At 43.5% G+C, this 16,398-nt stretch overlaps 1 protein-coding gene across 5 annotated transcripts in view; it reads left to right on the forward strand.

Annotated features, from left to right (window-relative positions):
- Nucleotides 1–16,398, forward strand: part of LOC133371906 (ATP-sensitive inward rectifier potassium channel 12) — a 65,503-nt gene that overhangs the window by 8,458 nt on the left and 40,647 nt on the right. The window contains exon 1 of one of the 5 annotated variants that reach the window (XM_061599878.1): nt 2,660–2,755. The exons of 3 other annotated variants lie outside the window; for them this stretch is intronic. The gene's annotated coding sequence lies outside the window, so the exon portion shown is untranslated. Of the gene's footprint in view, nt 1–2,659; nt 2,756–16,398 lie in introns of those variants that run through there. One more of the 5 variants, XM_061599882.1, reaches the window with a different exon arrangement.

Raw genomic sequence — 16,398 nt, forward strand, 5'->3', positions numbered from 1 at the left:
GCCTGAGCCACTAGAACGCAGCTTCTTATTCTAATGGGGAGACATCATCTTGCCCTATCCTTCAAGCAGCAAAATGTTATTCCAAAATATTAGAGAAATTAAAGGGAAATTCAAACCAAGAGTAGGGATGTTGAATAATCAACAGGGGAACACACTTACTGATTGAGATGAAATAAAAGGAAGATTGAAGAAATACACTGAAGACCTCTATAACAGAGATGCAAGGATGACAGATTCATTCACAGAGGAACCGTATGATGAAGAACCAGAAATTTTAGAATGTGAGATGAAAGCTGCTCTTAAAATACTTGGAAGAAACAAATCATCAGGAACAGATGGCATTCCAATGGAGTTGCTACAAGTTACTGAGACTGAATCTGTCCACATTTTGAGAAAAAATTGTCAACAAATATGGAAAACTAAACAATGGCCCACAGACTGGAAGTGTTCAATATATATCCCAATTCCAAACAAAGGGGATCCCAGGGAATGCAGTAATTATCAAACTATTGCCTTAATATCCCATGCAAATAAAGTAATGCTCAAGATTCTACAACAAAGGCTCCTACCATATATGGAGCGAGAAATGTCAGATGTCCAAGCTGGATTTAGAAAAGAAAGAGGTACCAGGGATCATATCGCACACATACGTTGGATAATGGAATGGACCAAGAAATTTCAGAAGAACATCACCCTGTGCTTTATAGATTACAGCAAAGCCTTTGATTGTGTAGATCATGGAAAACTATGAAATGCTTTAAAAGAAACGGGGATGCCACAGCATCTGATTGTCCTGATGTGCAACCTATACTCTGGACAAGAGGCTAAGAGAATATGAAGAAACCGATTGGTTCCCAATCGGAAAGGGTGTGAGACAGGGGTGTATTTTATCACCCTATTTATTTAATCTATATGCAGAACATATCATACGGAAAGTAGGATTGGACCAAGATGAAGGAGGTGTGAAAATTGGAGGGAGAAATATCAATAATTTAAGATATGCAGACAATACCATACTACTAGCAGAAACCAGTAATGATTTGATATGAATACTGATGAAAGTTAAAGAGGAAAGCACAAAAGCAGGACTACAGCTGAACATCAAGAAGACTAAAGTAATGACAACAGAAGTTTTATGTAACTTTAAAGTTGACAACGAGGACATTGAACTTGTCAAGGATTATCAATACCTTGGCACAGTCATTCACCAAAATGGATTCAGTAGTCAAGAAATGAGAAGAAGGCTAGGACTGGGGAGGGCAGCTATGAGAGAACTAGAAAAGGTCCTCAAATGCGAAGATGTATCGCTGAACACCAAAGGCAGGATCATTCAGACCATGGTACTCCCGATCTCTATGTATGGATGTGAAAGCTGGACAGTGAAAAAAGCGGATAAGAGAAAAATCAACTCATTTGAAATGTGGTGTTGGATGAGAGCTTTGCATATACCACGGACTGCAAAAAAGACAAATAATTGGGTGTTAGAACAAATTAAACCAGAACTGTCACTAGAAGCTAAAATGATGACACTGAGGTTATCATACTTTGGACACATAATGAGAAGACATGATTCACTAGAAAAGATAATAATGCTGGGAAAAACAGAAGGGAGTAGAAAAAGAGGATGGCCAAACAAGAGATGGATTGATTCCATATAGGAAGCCACAGACCTGAGCTTACAAGATCTGAACAGGGTGGTTCATGACAGATGATATTGGAGATTGCTGATTCATAGGGTCACCATAAGTCGTAATCGATTTGAAGGCACATAACAACAACAACATGTAGTCAACACCTGAGCTTTTGGTGAGCCAGCCTGACTCCTTGGTTTGAAAGCTGAATTGGGATTTGAGTTCAAATCTCACCTCTGCAAAATGGTCACTGTACAGCTTTTGGAAGGCACCAATTCAACCTCAGTTCCACTGGCTCATCTACTTAAAAGATTGCGAAGTTCTATGAAAATCACAGAATGCTCTGTGGTTAGAGGTAAAAGAAAGTAGATTTGGGACTCTTAACCCTCTCTCACCTTAACACCCTTGCTCAATATTTCCACATTTATTCTATACACAGATAGCAAACTTATTCTCAGAGTGTGGATCTTTTCTCGTATAGTCAAAAGACAGAAGAATCAGCGGGCTCAGGTTTTGCCAAAGTACTGAAGGAGGGGGACCTAATGTGAGGGCTAAACAGCCCAATGAAGACTGAGCATGCTCAGTGGGCATGGAATGCTGACTATTGGAGAGAAAACCAGGGGGTGGTGTGGTAGAATGGAATATCTTGAAAAAGGTCATGGCTGGCTGGAACCCTGAACAGGAGAAGTGATAACACAGCATTGTGTTCCACTTCCATTTGTTTACATCTCTTTCCCACTTCTGCAGGGAGTTTCGGGTTGCCAACTTTTTTTTTGGCTGCCCTCTTGTGCTATGAACAGTTGCATAACAACAAGCAGGGAAATCCTGCAGAGGGGTGCTTTTCCTGGCCCGAAGATGTCATGCTTGGGGAAGCTTCCTCAGTGGAGTTTTTTTGAATGCTGCACAGCTGTTGCAGGCACAGGAATCCTGCCAGACAAACAGGGATGGAAACTTGAACGGGCCCTTCTCGATTGGCTGTCAGGTGGAGGGTTGGATGTGACAGGGGTATTTCCAAACTTTGGGAGAAAGACAAGCAGCTACAGAATGAGCTGCTCCTGAAGAGGGCATGGCAGGTGGCGTCAGTTCTCTGTGGTTTCCAGGGTCAGGAGACTTCAGCATGTGCGGTAAGAAAGCCAGCATTTGGGGGTCCTTCTGCTCATTCGGCTGAGTGGAACCTGGGCACCTGCCCTAAAGTCCTATCCTGATGGTGCCCCTGTCTAAAAGGATGAAATGATTGTCATGGTTCCTTGAACATTTGGGGCACAAGGTCCCAGGGTGACTGAGAAGGGGTCAAGTTATCTTCACCTGGAATAACCTCATGGCTAAGGCCCAGATGGGCATGAGTTTCTCACCATATTAGAGAGAGATGGCAGTATCAAGGTTAAGAGTGCAAGCTATGCACCCCAGCCCATTTCAAATCTCACCTGAAACAAGCCACTGTCTCTTGGCATCAGTCCTCCTTGTGGTCTGGAATTAAGCTAGGTTAACAAAGCTTACAGGGTTGTGTTGTGAAGGTTGCTGAAATAATGCATGGTGAATACTTAGGGAAAGCACTATCCGATTGATATTTTATTGGAAAGCTTCTAAGGGTATCCTGTTGGAAGCAGCTTTGCAGTGTCTACCTAGACATGTCTACTCAGAAGCAGGGATGAAATTTTCTGAGCATCTCATGTCGAGCTTATCTGCAGAGATTTTTTAAAAATTTCCATCTCATAAGAACAAAGGGAGCTGCCTTATACTAAATCAGACACTTGGTCTATCTAGCTCAGTACTGTCTGCACTGACTGGCAGTGGCTGTCCAGGGTTTTGGGCAGGGAGCCTCTCCCAGTCCTACTGGATATGCTGGGAATTGAACCTGGGACCTTCTGCATGCAAAGCAGATGCTCTGCCACTGAGTTACAACCCTTCCTCACTCGTTGATCTTGAGGACAAGTGAGGTGTTTTTTTTCCTGGTTCCGCTAAAAATATGAACAGTCCTTGCATATATTATACTTTATTATATTCCTTGTTAAATGTGTTGTTATGCTTATATTATATGCATATATACTTCAGGGTTCCTAGGTCACTAGCAGATAAACAGATACTTATAGCAGTGCACATAACTGTATAAAAATACTTATGCATTTTAATACTTACAAAATTATGATGTAGAAATGTAGTACTGCATGGTCTTGACACTTTCACATGCATTGTATGTGTAATATACATTTTTGCATATAATTAGGTGTATGATTAGGTGGGCTTTTTGAAGAAAAAGCTGTCAATCTGCAAGCAACTTGGATGTGAGCATCTGACACAAAAGGCAGTTTGATGCGGGCAAAGCTCAGTCGGGATGGAATCCATGTACAAATCGATTTCAATGGATTCCTCCTCCATCTCTGCTCAGAAGTAAGCCCCACTGATGTCAGTGCGACTTACTCCCTGTTAAGCATGTATTGCCAAGGTGAGGAACCATCAGGATTGGCCTCGTGTGCCAAATTTGACAGGTGGATGAGGCCTCCTACATGACAATCACATGATACCATGATGATGTCACATGACTGACAGGTAGGTTGTCCCACTCATCTGTCAAATTCCTTGCACAGCGTTTCCAAGCACCCAAAAGCCAACGCTGTGTAGTATTGCACCCTTACAGGCTATCTTTTGGGGGGGTTGCCTGCTGTTTTGGTTCGGCTTGTAGATGTGTCAAAGAGAGACTCTGGAATCACCACCGACCTGAATGAGAAGAAAACAAATTTACAATTCTGCAAGCACATTTGAGTTTGGAGTAGCTTTGCTCTGAACGTGTTGCTGTTGCTGCTGCTTCAGCTGGTGTCTGAAAGTATGGAAAGCTAGCATTTTACAGGAGGATAGTTTCATTATTCCCATGCTTTCTGATGTTCTGTTTCTATTACTGATGTTCAGATGTGAGTCTTATTGCTTATGTAGCCAAAAATTGCATCTCCCATGCAGTAGAGGAGGTATGGTTTGGGGAAACATTGAGGTTTGCAGAAGTGCCAAAAATCTTTAGGAAAAGAACAGCCTCCAAGTTGTATGGTTATTTTCTGATGTGATGGTGGGTTACACAGGTCTGTTGTAGTAGTGTCTGTCTGTCTGTTTTGAAAAAAACTCAGTAAACAAAGATTATAATCAAAAGGGAAAACAGTCTAATTCGTGTTAGCAAAGTCACTTAAATAACACAGACAGAAAAGTCCTGATAACACTTTACTGAGCAAGCAGTAAATAATTTGATCAAACTGAACAAAACCGGTGTATTTAATTTGAGGGGAAAGGAACAGAGAGGATTTGTCTTTCTTAATTCAGGCCAGGTATCTAGCAGGGAGATATATAACCAAACATACAGAGGAAAAACTCCCTCACAACTACACAGCCAATCAGAGCATATGTTACTGTACTGAAGATCATGCCACTTTGCTTGGTTGCTACGCAGCACCTCCACTCATCCCCCTCTTGGCTAGTTGACTTCAGCACCAATAGAATTAACCCTTCAGTTACAAACGGTATGATCCCTGCTGTTGCACTTTGAACAATTGGCAGAGGGAAACAGCCCAGTGAGGACTGAGGGCTTATCCAAACGGAGCGGGATAATCCACGGTTTCCATATTCGGTTTGTCATCTGATAGTCCTCACTTTGCCTTTTAGTTTGCTCTTTCCCAATTAAAAAAAAACACTTTTTTGCACCCGCACACGCCGCGGTAAGACCCCTACATCCTTTTCGCTTTTTCCAAGCTCCACCTCTAAAACCTCCCCCTATCAACCAATTGGTCAGCAAAAAAATTACGTATGCTCCTCTCCCCCTTTGCAATGAAGCACAATATGGCTGTAAAGGAGTTCTCACCTGGGAAGGAAAGGCTGCTGGTTGGTTTCATGCCTGCCTTCCCAGGGAGAATGAAATTGACAAAGCCCAGAAGCCCTTTTCTTGTTTGCATTTGCGATATTACACTTAAACGAATGTATGCTTTTCTGCCTTTATTGATATTTAAGGAGATACACACGCTGGCAATGCACTTATTTCTCCAAAAAAGCAAGGAAGGTGTTGTGACGCCCTTCCCTGGCTCACCCTGTCAGGTTCCTACCTGCTCGTGGTTACTGCCTGTCACTAGGCACCACCAGGGACTCCACCAGTCCGGACTGTCCTTTTTTATGGTTTCTCTCCCCGCTCTAGCACAGATCTCAACAGATCCCCCTGCTAGGCAGCACCACCAGTCACATCCTATAACCAGTATTCCCAGAGACTCTGCCTGAGTCTCTCTATCAGGTTACCTCTGTGACTGAGTGCTTAAGCTGTCCCCAATCCCTTTGATCTTTATATATAAAGCATACGATCCTGGTTTGCTCTGAATACTTGTGGTGTTATATTCTTCCCTTCACCGCTGCCACCAATTGTTACAGTTTCCCTTCAGCCTTGGTAAGCACCTTGCCCTCCCTTCTGGTCTGTATAACCCCAGCCAAGGATCAGGCCTTCGGTAAACCAAATATAGTTTTTATTAAATAACAGAGATAACAAGATTACTTTATAAAGGCACATAAGCATATGGTTTCATCTATTTCTGGTACTTGTCTTAGTATTAATCCGAACTCCACACTCTCCTTACCTCCACCAACTCTCCACACAATCTCCTCTCAAAAACCCACCAAAACAACCCACTCACATCCACCCAGATTTAACTGTCATCCTTCCATTTATACTCTCAGCCATTCTAAACACTCAGCCAATCATCCAGCATTCTACTGCCCATTTACTCCCCCCTCCTCTTTCATTCCACTTACCATGTATCTCCTATACAAACAGCACTTACCATATATACATTAATACAGGAACATCACATTCCCCCCCCCTTAAAATAACGGCAGAGTATTATTCCTGTTCCAGGATTCATACGCCGCGTTAACAAATAAAACAAGTCTCTCTGGGGAAAATGTCTTTCTTTGTTCCTCCGTCTGGTCACGTCACTGCAGTCCCAGCCACCTGCCTTGACAGTCCATCGGCCAATACATTGTCCTTGCCTTTGATGAACTGGAAGTCCACTTGATAGTCCTGTAGGGCCCAGGACCACCTCTGCAGCATAGTATTATGGTTTTTCATAGTCTGTAACCATAACAAGGCCCGATGATCCGTTGTTACCGTGAATCTTCGTCCCCACACGTATGGGCGCAACTTATTCAGTCCCCACCGCTAGGCACTCCTTCTGGACCGACGAATAGTTTTTCTCTCTCGGCGTCAGCTTGCGACTCAGATACGCCACTGGATGTCTGGTGCCTTCTCTCTCCTGCAGCAAGACGACTCCCAGCGCGAGGTCCGACGCATCTGTAGCCACGATGAATGGTTTCTCATAGTCTGGTGCTATTAATATGGGTCCTTGGCACAAGGGTTGCTTCAGTAGATCAAAAGCCTTCTGACATTCATCCGTCCATACCACACGCTCAGAACACTTCTTCTTTGTTAATTCATGCAAGGGGGTTGCTATTTCCCCAAAATTTCTCACAAACTTCCTATAAAATCCAGCCACACCCAGAAATGCCCTTACTTGTTTTTTGGTTAAGGGGATCGGCCACGCTTGTATTGCCTCCACGTTGCTCCATAAGGGGGTGATTTTCCCACTCCCCACCTTATGTCCTAAATAGATTACTTCCTTTAGCCCAAACTGGCATTTCTTCGCTTTTATTGTGAGGCCTGCCTTTTTAATGCCTCTAATACTGTGGTCAGGTGCGGGACATGCTCAGGCACCGACTTGCTAAAAATGGCCACGTCATCGATATAGGCCACTGCAAAATCTGACATGCCTCGCAACACAGTATTGATTAGCCTCTGAAACAAACTTGGTGAGTTCCTTAGTCCCATGGGTAAGGTCACAAACTCATATAACCCATCTGGTGTACTGAAGGCAGTTTTGGCTCTGGATTGCTCGTCTAGTTCCATTTGCCAAAATCCTTTACAGAGATCTATTGTAGAGATAATGGTTGCTGCCCCCAATAACTCTAACATTGCGTCTATCCTAGGCATAGGATACGCATCTGGGACAGTAATTTTATTGATTAGCCGATAATCAATGCAAAATCTTGTCGTTCCATCTTTTTTCGGAACCAGGACAATACTTGAGGCCCAGGGACTGATAGATTCCCTGATCACTCCTAGTTCCAGCATATCTTCGACCTCCTTTTTGATCTCACTCAAAACTTTCCCATTCACACGGTACGGAACAGATCTGATTGGGGCATGATCTCCAGTATCAATGGAATGTTTGGCTATACTGGTTCGGCCAGGTTTATTGCTAAAGAGATCCCCATAGTTTTTCAAAACTCTCAGAATCTCTTCTCTTACTTCCTCCTGCACCTCCTCTGACCATTCCACTTGATCTACCCCTCCTTTGTCTTTGCTTTCCTGTACCAAATCTGGAAGTTCAGGCCCACTTCCCTCAGGGAATAAGGTAACTTGCAACACCTTTGCATCTCTGGTATGGTAAGGCTTTAACATATTTACATGAACCACTTTGCTTTTGTTTAATTGGTCTGTGGTGATTACATACGTCACTGTGTCAAGCCTTTCTCTTATGGTATATGGTCCTTCCCAGTTAGCCTGTAATTTGTCATGTTTCCTGGGTATGAATGCCATAACCATATCTCCCACATCATACACACGTTCCCTGGCTGTTCTGTCACACCAGTAACTTTGCTTCTCCTGTGCTTGACTCAAATTCTCTTTCACTACTTCCATCATTGATGTTAATTTATTGCGGAATTCCAATACAAAATCTACTACAGATGTTTTGTACTCTCCCAGGGTTCCTTCCCATGAATTTTTTAACAGTTCCAAAGGTCCCCTCACTTTTCTAGTGAACATCAGTTCAAAGGGTGAGAAGCCTGTTGACTCCTGAGGGACTTCTCTGTACGTGAATAAGAAGCACCCCAAACGTTCATCCCAGTCTTGTGGGTGATCTTGAACATAGCTTCTTATCATGCCCTTCAGAACTCCATTAAATCTCTCAGTCAATCCGTTAGTGGCTGGATGGTAAGTGGTGGTCTTTAGATGTTTTAGACCACAACACTTCCACATACATTGCATCGCTTCTCCCATGAATACACTGCCTTGATCTGTCAGCACTTCATGAGGGAAACCCAGCCTCATAAAGATTTTTAACAAAGCCTCTGCCACTACAGGGGCTTCTGCGGATCTTAATGCTTCCGCATCTGGGTACCTGGTGGCAAAATCCACCACCACCACTAGATATTTCTTGCCATGCCTTGTGGGTTTGGAAAAAGGGCCCACCAAATCTACTCCCACTCTATAAAAGGGTTGTCCAATTATAGGAAGGGGCTTTAAGGGTGCCTTAGTCTTTACTCCACTTTTCCCCACTTTTTGGCATATACCACAAGATAGACAATGTTGCTTTACATCTTTGGAGTTATTTGGCCAATAATAGTGTGCAGCCAATCTCCTCTTGGTCTTTTTTATTCCCAGATGTCCTGCACATGGGACATCGTGGGCTACCTCTAGCAATCTGGTTCTGTATTTGCTAGGTACTATCAATTGCTTCACCGGTTCACATTCATCCTTTCTCTCAGCAGGCATCAACAGTCTATATAAAATCCCATTCTCACACACAATTTGATTCCTCAGTTTGTCAGTGAAAGGAATCTGTTGGGTCAGGGCTTGCTCCTTTATTTGCCTCAAACTTGTATCTTTCTTCAGTTCTTCCCTGAACTGCTCTGTCTCTTCACTAGAGACCACTTGATACAATTTGTCTCTTTCAGCAGGCTTGCTAGGGGTTGCTATGGTGACCCTAGGCTCGAAAACAGATTCCACCCTGTTTTCTTCAGCCTGTGTTAACATGGCTTCTGTTTCTTTGCCAAGTTGCTGTCTGGTCACCACATATATTTTCCCTTGTGCCCCCATAACATCTCTTCCCAGTATCACTGGTTCTTGTTGTTGGGCATTAATACCTACTTTATATTTGCCCTCTCGGCCTCTCCACTCCATTTTCACAAGGGCCATAGGCAAGCTTTCTGGTCTACCCCTCACTCCTTGAATAGTCACAGTTTCCTGAGGTAATATTTCCTCAGATTTTATTAAATCTGGCCTCAGTAACGTCTGAGCAGCACCAGTATCAAGCAATGCCCAATAATTTGCCCCTTGAACACACACTTCTTCTCTTAGACTCGAATCCAAGTCTTTTACTTCTGTCCAGTTTATCTGGCAGAACTGAACCTTTTTCGTTGTTAGACCTTTTGGTTCTGTTTTTACTGCCCTTGCCTGAGCAGGATTACTAATGGGGTTGGCAACCTCACATTGAAAACGTAGGTGCCCCGGTCTACCACATTTATAGCATAATTTCTCCTCTGTTTTAGGGTACACAGATCCACTCTGGGGTGTCCTGTGCCCTTCAGATTTTACTGGAGGACTCACTCGCTGTGGTACCACATCCTTTCTGCCATCATTATATGGTCTGGGTTTAAACTGTCTTGATGTTTTCCCCACCCAGCCAGTTCTATTGGAGGCAAAGTGATCCGCCATCTCTGCGGCCTCCTGCACCGATGTAGGGGAACGGTCTTTGACAAGGAGCCTTATTTCTGGTGGTAACTGATGGAATAATTGCTCCAGTATCATGAGGCTTTTCACCTCTTCCACTGACTGAGCTTTAGCACTACTCATCCACTTTCCAAATATATCCATCAACTTTGCTCCCAGTTCCACAAAAGACCTCCCTGCTTGGATCTGACAGTTTCGGAATAATTTTCTAAAGTACTCAGGTCCCAGTCTGAATCTTTTGTATACTGCCTCTTTAAACTCAGCATAAGTGACGGGCTTGTCTGAGGGGAAATATTGGTATACCTCAGCCAATTCCCCTTTGATCAGGTTTGATAAATATTGCATATATTTATCCTCTGGTAGCCCCCACAATTGAGCTGCCTTTTCAAAAGTACTGAGGTAAATTTGTGGATCTTGTCCAGGCTCAAACACTGCAAAGTCTTTTGGTGTAACCTTTATCTTTGTTTCATTTCTGTCCTTTCTTGTTTCATCAGAATGAAACTTCTCTCTTTCAAATTTTAACTTTTCCACCTGTAATTCAGCATCCACTCTCATTCTCTCAAATTCCAACTCCCTCTGCTTTTCTTTCTCATCCGCCTCACTCCTCAATCTCTCAATTTCCAACTCCTGCTGCTTTTCCTTCTCTGCACCTTCCATCCTCAACTTCTCAGTTTCTAACTCTCGCTGTTTATCTTTTTCCTCAGCCTCCCATCTTAACTTCTCTCTCAAATACTCTATATAAGCGGGATTGCTTAAGTATCCTTCTGGGGTCTCTTGCCTGACAGGTTGTTTGTGCTGGACAGTTGTAAATCCTATTAGTGCCACCCTCAATTCATCTACCCCTTTACCCTCGTGAGGTAAATTGAATGTTATGCACTTCTCCACCAGCTCCTCTCTTTTCATCTTTATGTATTCAGCCATTTTGTTGGAGTTCACACACTCTTTGCCACACATTCTTTGCCAGTCACTCTCACAAGTAATCTTTTTTTTGTTATTTCTGTTTGCCACACCACTGTTAGGGATTCCCTAGTATTCGTACCACCGCTACAGCCAACACCTGTGACGTATTCTCCTTTGTTCGTATCCCACCGCTACTGCCACCACGTGTGACGCCCTTCCCTGGCTCTCCCTGTCAGGTTCCTACCTGCTCGTGGTTACTGCCTGTCACTAGGCACCACCAGGGACTCCACCAGTCCGGACCGCTCTCTCTTATGGTTTCTCTCCCCGCTCTAGCACAGATCTCAACAGTTCCCCCTGCTAGGCAGCACCACCAGTCACGTCCTATAACCAGTATTCCCAGAGACTCTGCCTGAGTCTCTCTATCAGGTTACCTCTGTGACTGAGTGCTTAAGCTGTCCCCAATCCCTTTGATCTTTATATATAAAGCATACGATCCTGGTTTGCTCTGAATACTTGTGGTGTTATATTCTTCCCTTCACTGCTGCCACCAATTGTTACAGTTTCCCTTCAGCCTTGGTAAGCACCTTGCCCTCCCTTCTGGTCTGTATAACCCCAGCCAAGGATCAGGCCTTCGGTAAACCAAATATAGTTTTTATTAAATAACAGAGATAACAAGATTACTTTATAAAGGCACATAAGCATATGGTTTCATCTATTTCTGGTACTTGTCTTAGTATTAATCCAAACTCCACACTCTCCTCACCTCCACCAACTCTCCACACAATCTCCTCTCAAAAACCCACCAAAACAACCCACTCATGTCCACCCAGATTTAACTGTCATCCTTCCATTTATACTCTCAGCCATTCTAAACACTCAGCCAATCATCCAGCATTCTACTGCCCATTTACTCCCCCCTCCTCTTTCATTCCACTTACCATGTATCTCCTATACAAACAGCACTTACCATATATACATTAATACAGGAACATCACAGGTGTCACCCCCCCTCCTTCTCCCTTTCCTTCCCAGGAGAATGAAATTGACAAAGCTTTCTGGAGCAGGCTTGAAACCGACCAGAAGCCCTTTTCTTGTTTGCATTTGCGATATTACACTTAAACAAATGTATGCTTTTCTGATTTGAAGCAAAACCCCCAGCAAGTAGAATGAAATTGACAAGGCTTTGGGAGGCAGGCTGAAACTGACCATTCCCCCTTTCTCGCTTGCTGTGCATTGCAGATCTCACCCAGAGCGGCTGCCCAGTTTGCAGGCTGGCAAAAAATAAAATGCATCTGCGCAGTAGTTGCAGACCCCCCCCAACACCCCACCATTGCAATGATTGGTTCAATTTTCCCGGGCTTATTCTCGCACATGCGCAAAAGTGCAGATATGTGGTTGGCTGGAATGAGGAGAAGGGGCAAGCGGAAACGCCCAAGAACCGCCCATCAGCTGTAAAGTCTGCGGTATTGCATCCTAACTCCTGAAGGCACAGCGGATGATTCCTGATTTTAAACAGCAAATCGCATTTTTGCCAGTATTGCAAGGAGCAGATTTAACCTGCAAAAATGCGTAACAGCGCAAGACATCATTTGGATGACCGAAAAATAATGAACACACATAGCGGGTGTGTCACACATTTTGCAGTCGTCTGGATGAGCCCTCAGTGTGCTCAGTGGTCACAGAAGTCTTGTCCAAATGAAGAAAATAAAAAAGAACACAAACTCTGGCAAAAGAAATGCAAGAAGACAATAAGGGATGCTAAAAAAGAATTTGAGGAGCACATTGCTAAGAACATAAAAACCAACAACAAAAAATTCTATAAATACATTCAAAGCAGGAGACCATCTAGGGAGACAATTGGACCCTTGGATAATAAGGGAGACAAAGGTGTACTAAAGAACGATAAGGAGATTGCAGAGAAGCTAAATGAATTCTTTGCATCTGTCTTCACAGTGGAAGATATAGGGCAGATCCCTGAACCTGAACTAACATTTGCAGGAAGGGATTCTGAGGAACTGAGACAAATAGTGGTAACGAGAGAGGAAGTTCTAAGCTTAATGGACAATATAAAAACTGACAAATCACCGGGCCCGGATGGCATCCACCCGAGAGTTCTCAAAGAACTCAAAGGTGAAATTGCTGATCTGCTAACTAAAATATGTAACTTATCCCTTGGGTCCTCCTCCGTGCCTGAGGACTGGAAAGTGGCAAATGTAACGCCAATCTTCAAAAAGGGATCCAGAGGGGATCCCGGAAATTACAGGCCAGTTAGCTTAACTTCTGTCCCTGGAAAACTGGTAGAAAGTATTATTAAAGCTAGATTAACTAAGCACATAGAAGAACAAGCCTTGCTGAAGCAGAGCCAGCATGGCTTCTGCAAGGGAAAGTCCTGTCTCAGTAACCTATTAGAATTCTTTGAGAGTGTCAACAAGCATATAGATAGAGGTGATCCAGTGGACATAGTGTACTTAGACTTTCAAAAAGCGTTTGACAAGGTACCTCACCAAAGGCTTCTGAGGAAGCTTAGCAGTCATGGAATAAGAGGAGAGGTCCTCTTGTGGATAAGAAATTGGTTTAGAAGCAGAAAGCAGAGAGTAGGAATAAACGGACAGTTCTCCCAATGGAGGGCTGTAGAAAGTGGAGTCCCTCAAGGATCGGTGTTGGGACTTGTACTTTTCAACTTGTTCATTAATGACCTAGAATTAGGAGTGAGCAGTGAAGTGGCAAAGTTTGCTGATGACACTAAATTGTTCAGGGTTGTTAAAACAAAAAGTGATTGCGAAGAGCTCCAAAAAGACCTCTCCAAACTGAGTGAATGGGCGGAAAAATGGCAAATGCAATTCAATATAAACAAGTGTAAAATTATGCATATTGGAGCAAAAAATCTTAATTTCACATATACGCTCATGGGGTCTGAACTGGCGGTGACCGACCAGGAGAGAGACCTCGGGGTTGTAGTGGACAGCACGATGAAAATGTCGACCCAGTGTGCGGCAGCTGTGAAAAAGGCAAATTCCATGCTAGGGATAATTAGGAAAGGTATTGAAAATAAAACAGCCGATATCATAATGCCATTGTATAAATCTATGGTGCGGCCGCATTTGGAATACTGTGTACAGTTCTGGTCGCCTCATCTCAAAAAAGATATTATAGAGTTGGAAAAGGTTCAGAAGAGGGCAACCAGAATGATCAAGGGGATGGAGCGACTCCCTTACGAGGAAAGGTTGCAGCATTTGGGGCTTTTTAGTTTAGAGAAAAGACGGGTCAGAGGAGACATGATAGAAGTGTATAAAATTATGCATGGCATTGAGAAAGTGGATAGAGAAAAGTTCTTCTCCCTCTCTCATAATACTAGAACTCGTGGACATTCAAAGAAGCTGAATGTTGGAAGATTCAGGACAGACAAAAGGAAGTACTTCTTTACTCAGCGCATAGTTAAACTATGGAATTTGCTCCCACAAGATGCAGTAATGGCCACCAGCTGGGATGGCTTTAAAAGAAGATTAAACAAATTCATGGAGGACAGGGCTATCAATGGCTACTAGCCATGATGGCTGTGCTCTGCCACCCTAGTCAGAGGCAGCATGCTTCTGAAAACCAGTTGCCGGAAGCCTCAGGAGGGGAGAGTGTTCTTGCACTCGGGTCCTGCTTGCGGGCTTCCCCCAGGCACCTGGTTGGCCACTGTGAGAACAGGATGCTGGACTAGATGGGCCACTGGCCTGATCCAGCAGGCTCTTCTTATGTTCTTATGTTCTTAGAATGAATCCTGACTATTGGGGAAGCGAGGACAGAAAACTTGGTGTGAGGGTAAATGGAATGGAGTATTGTGGAAGAGGGCACTGAACTCAAAAGCTCCATATGGCAACATTTTGTTACAAGTCCCACTTGTTTCATTTTTACTTGTTTAATTTTAGAAATGTATACCCCTCTCCATTTCTTTATAAAAATAAAGTGAAAGGAGCTAGTACTGTAGTTTATCTTTCCCGCAATGCTATAGTCTTCTATGTGCAGGGATTAAAACAACAACAGGAAGAGCAGTCAAATATGCAGTTCCACCCACATTCTGAAGGGACACATCTCACAAAGACTGTATCAAGGATCTTTTCTGAAGGTGTAGCTTGACTCTCGAATGAGTGTACTATTGCTCAGAGCTGTGGGAGATAAGTTAGCAATCAAGATAATACTTTTGGAAAGAACTGCCTACTTAATTATTTCTGATTTGGAACTGGCTTCGCTGTCTCCTTCAATCATCCCAGGGCAAAGAGAGCAAAATGCCATGCTAAAAGTTAAACTACAGCTGAGGGCAAGGGCTATAGCTCAGTGGCAGAGCACCCATTTTGCATGCAGAAGGTCCCAAGTCCCAGGTTCAATCCCAGCATCTCCAAATAGGGCTAGGAGAGAAACTGGTCTGAAATCCTGGAGAGCTGCCACCAGTCAGTGTAGACAAGACTGAGCTAGATGGTCCAATGGCCCAGTTCAGTATAAGGCAGCTTCCTCTGTTGCTACAATTGGGTAGAAATTTGGTTTGGTTAGGATTTTAATGTGAAACCACCTAATGCACAATTTCTGAACTGAACCTTCAAAATCAGCACGTCTTAGAATTTTGTTTTGCAGTTCTCCAACCAAATAATGTGTACAAAAATAGGGGAAGCGTGCATAAAAGTGTATAGTGAAAATACGGTATAAAATGCATTATATCAAGGGAAATTGCATACAGAAATGTGTATATTAGAAGAAATGTACACTAAAATGGTGACAAATTTTCATGAGGATTTTAAATAAATAAATAGCAAACTGATGTAGAAATGCAGAGAGCAGGGGTTTAGTTATCCAGGGTCATGGAGGGGTCATAGACCTATTATTTTTGGGGGAGCAGCATCCCAGCCAGGTCTTTTTGTACAAGCCAATCAACATGAAAGGGGAGTAGCCACTGAGAAGAGTCCTTGTACTTTCATGCTGACTGGAGCCAATCAAAGTGAAAGGAGGTGACTCTTCTCAGCAGCTAACACACAGCCTCCCCTTTCATGCTGATTGGCTCCTAGGGACATCTGTTGCAGTGAAGTGTGGACTCGTGAGACAACAGAGAGAGCAAGGCAGATGAGGGAAAGTGGAAAAGGGGGCATGACTATGAGGGAGTGTGGTATGATTATCATGAAGGGACTCTGCATTTCTGAATTAGCCACTACACTACTGCCAGAGAGCTGAACTTAAGACCTGAAAAATAAGAAACTGAGGGAAACTAACACTGGTAGATTTGTCCATCCCTAATTACAACTGTACACGTGTGAACAGGAGGTGTTTGGGGAGGGGATTGCTAAGGTTGCCAACTCACCCTCCTAT

This window comes from Rhineura floridana, chromosome 17 (assembly GCF_030035675.1).
Source record: "Rhineura floridana isolate rRhiFlo1 chromosome 17, rRhiFlo1.hap2, whole genome shotgun sequence".
Classification (NCBI taxonomy): Eukaryota; Metazoa; Chordata; class Lepidosauria; order Squamata; family Rhineuridae; genus Rhineura; species Rhineura floridana.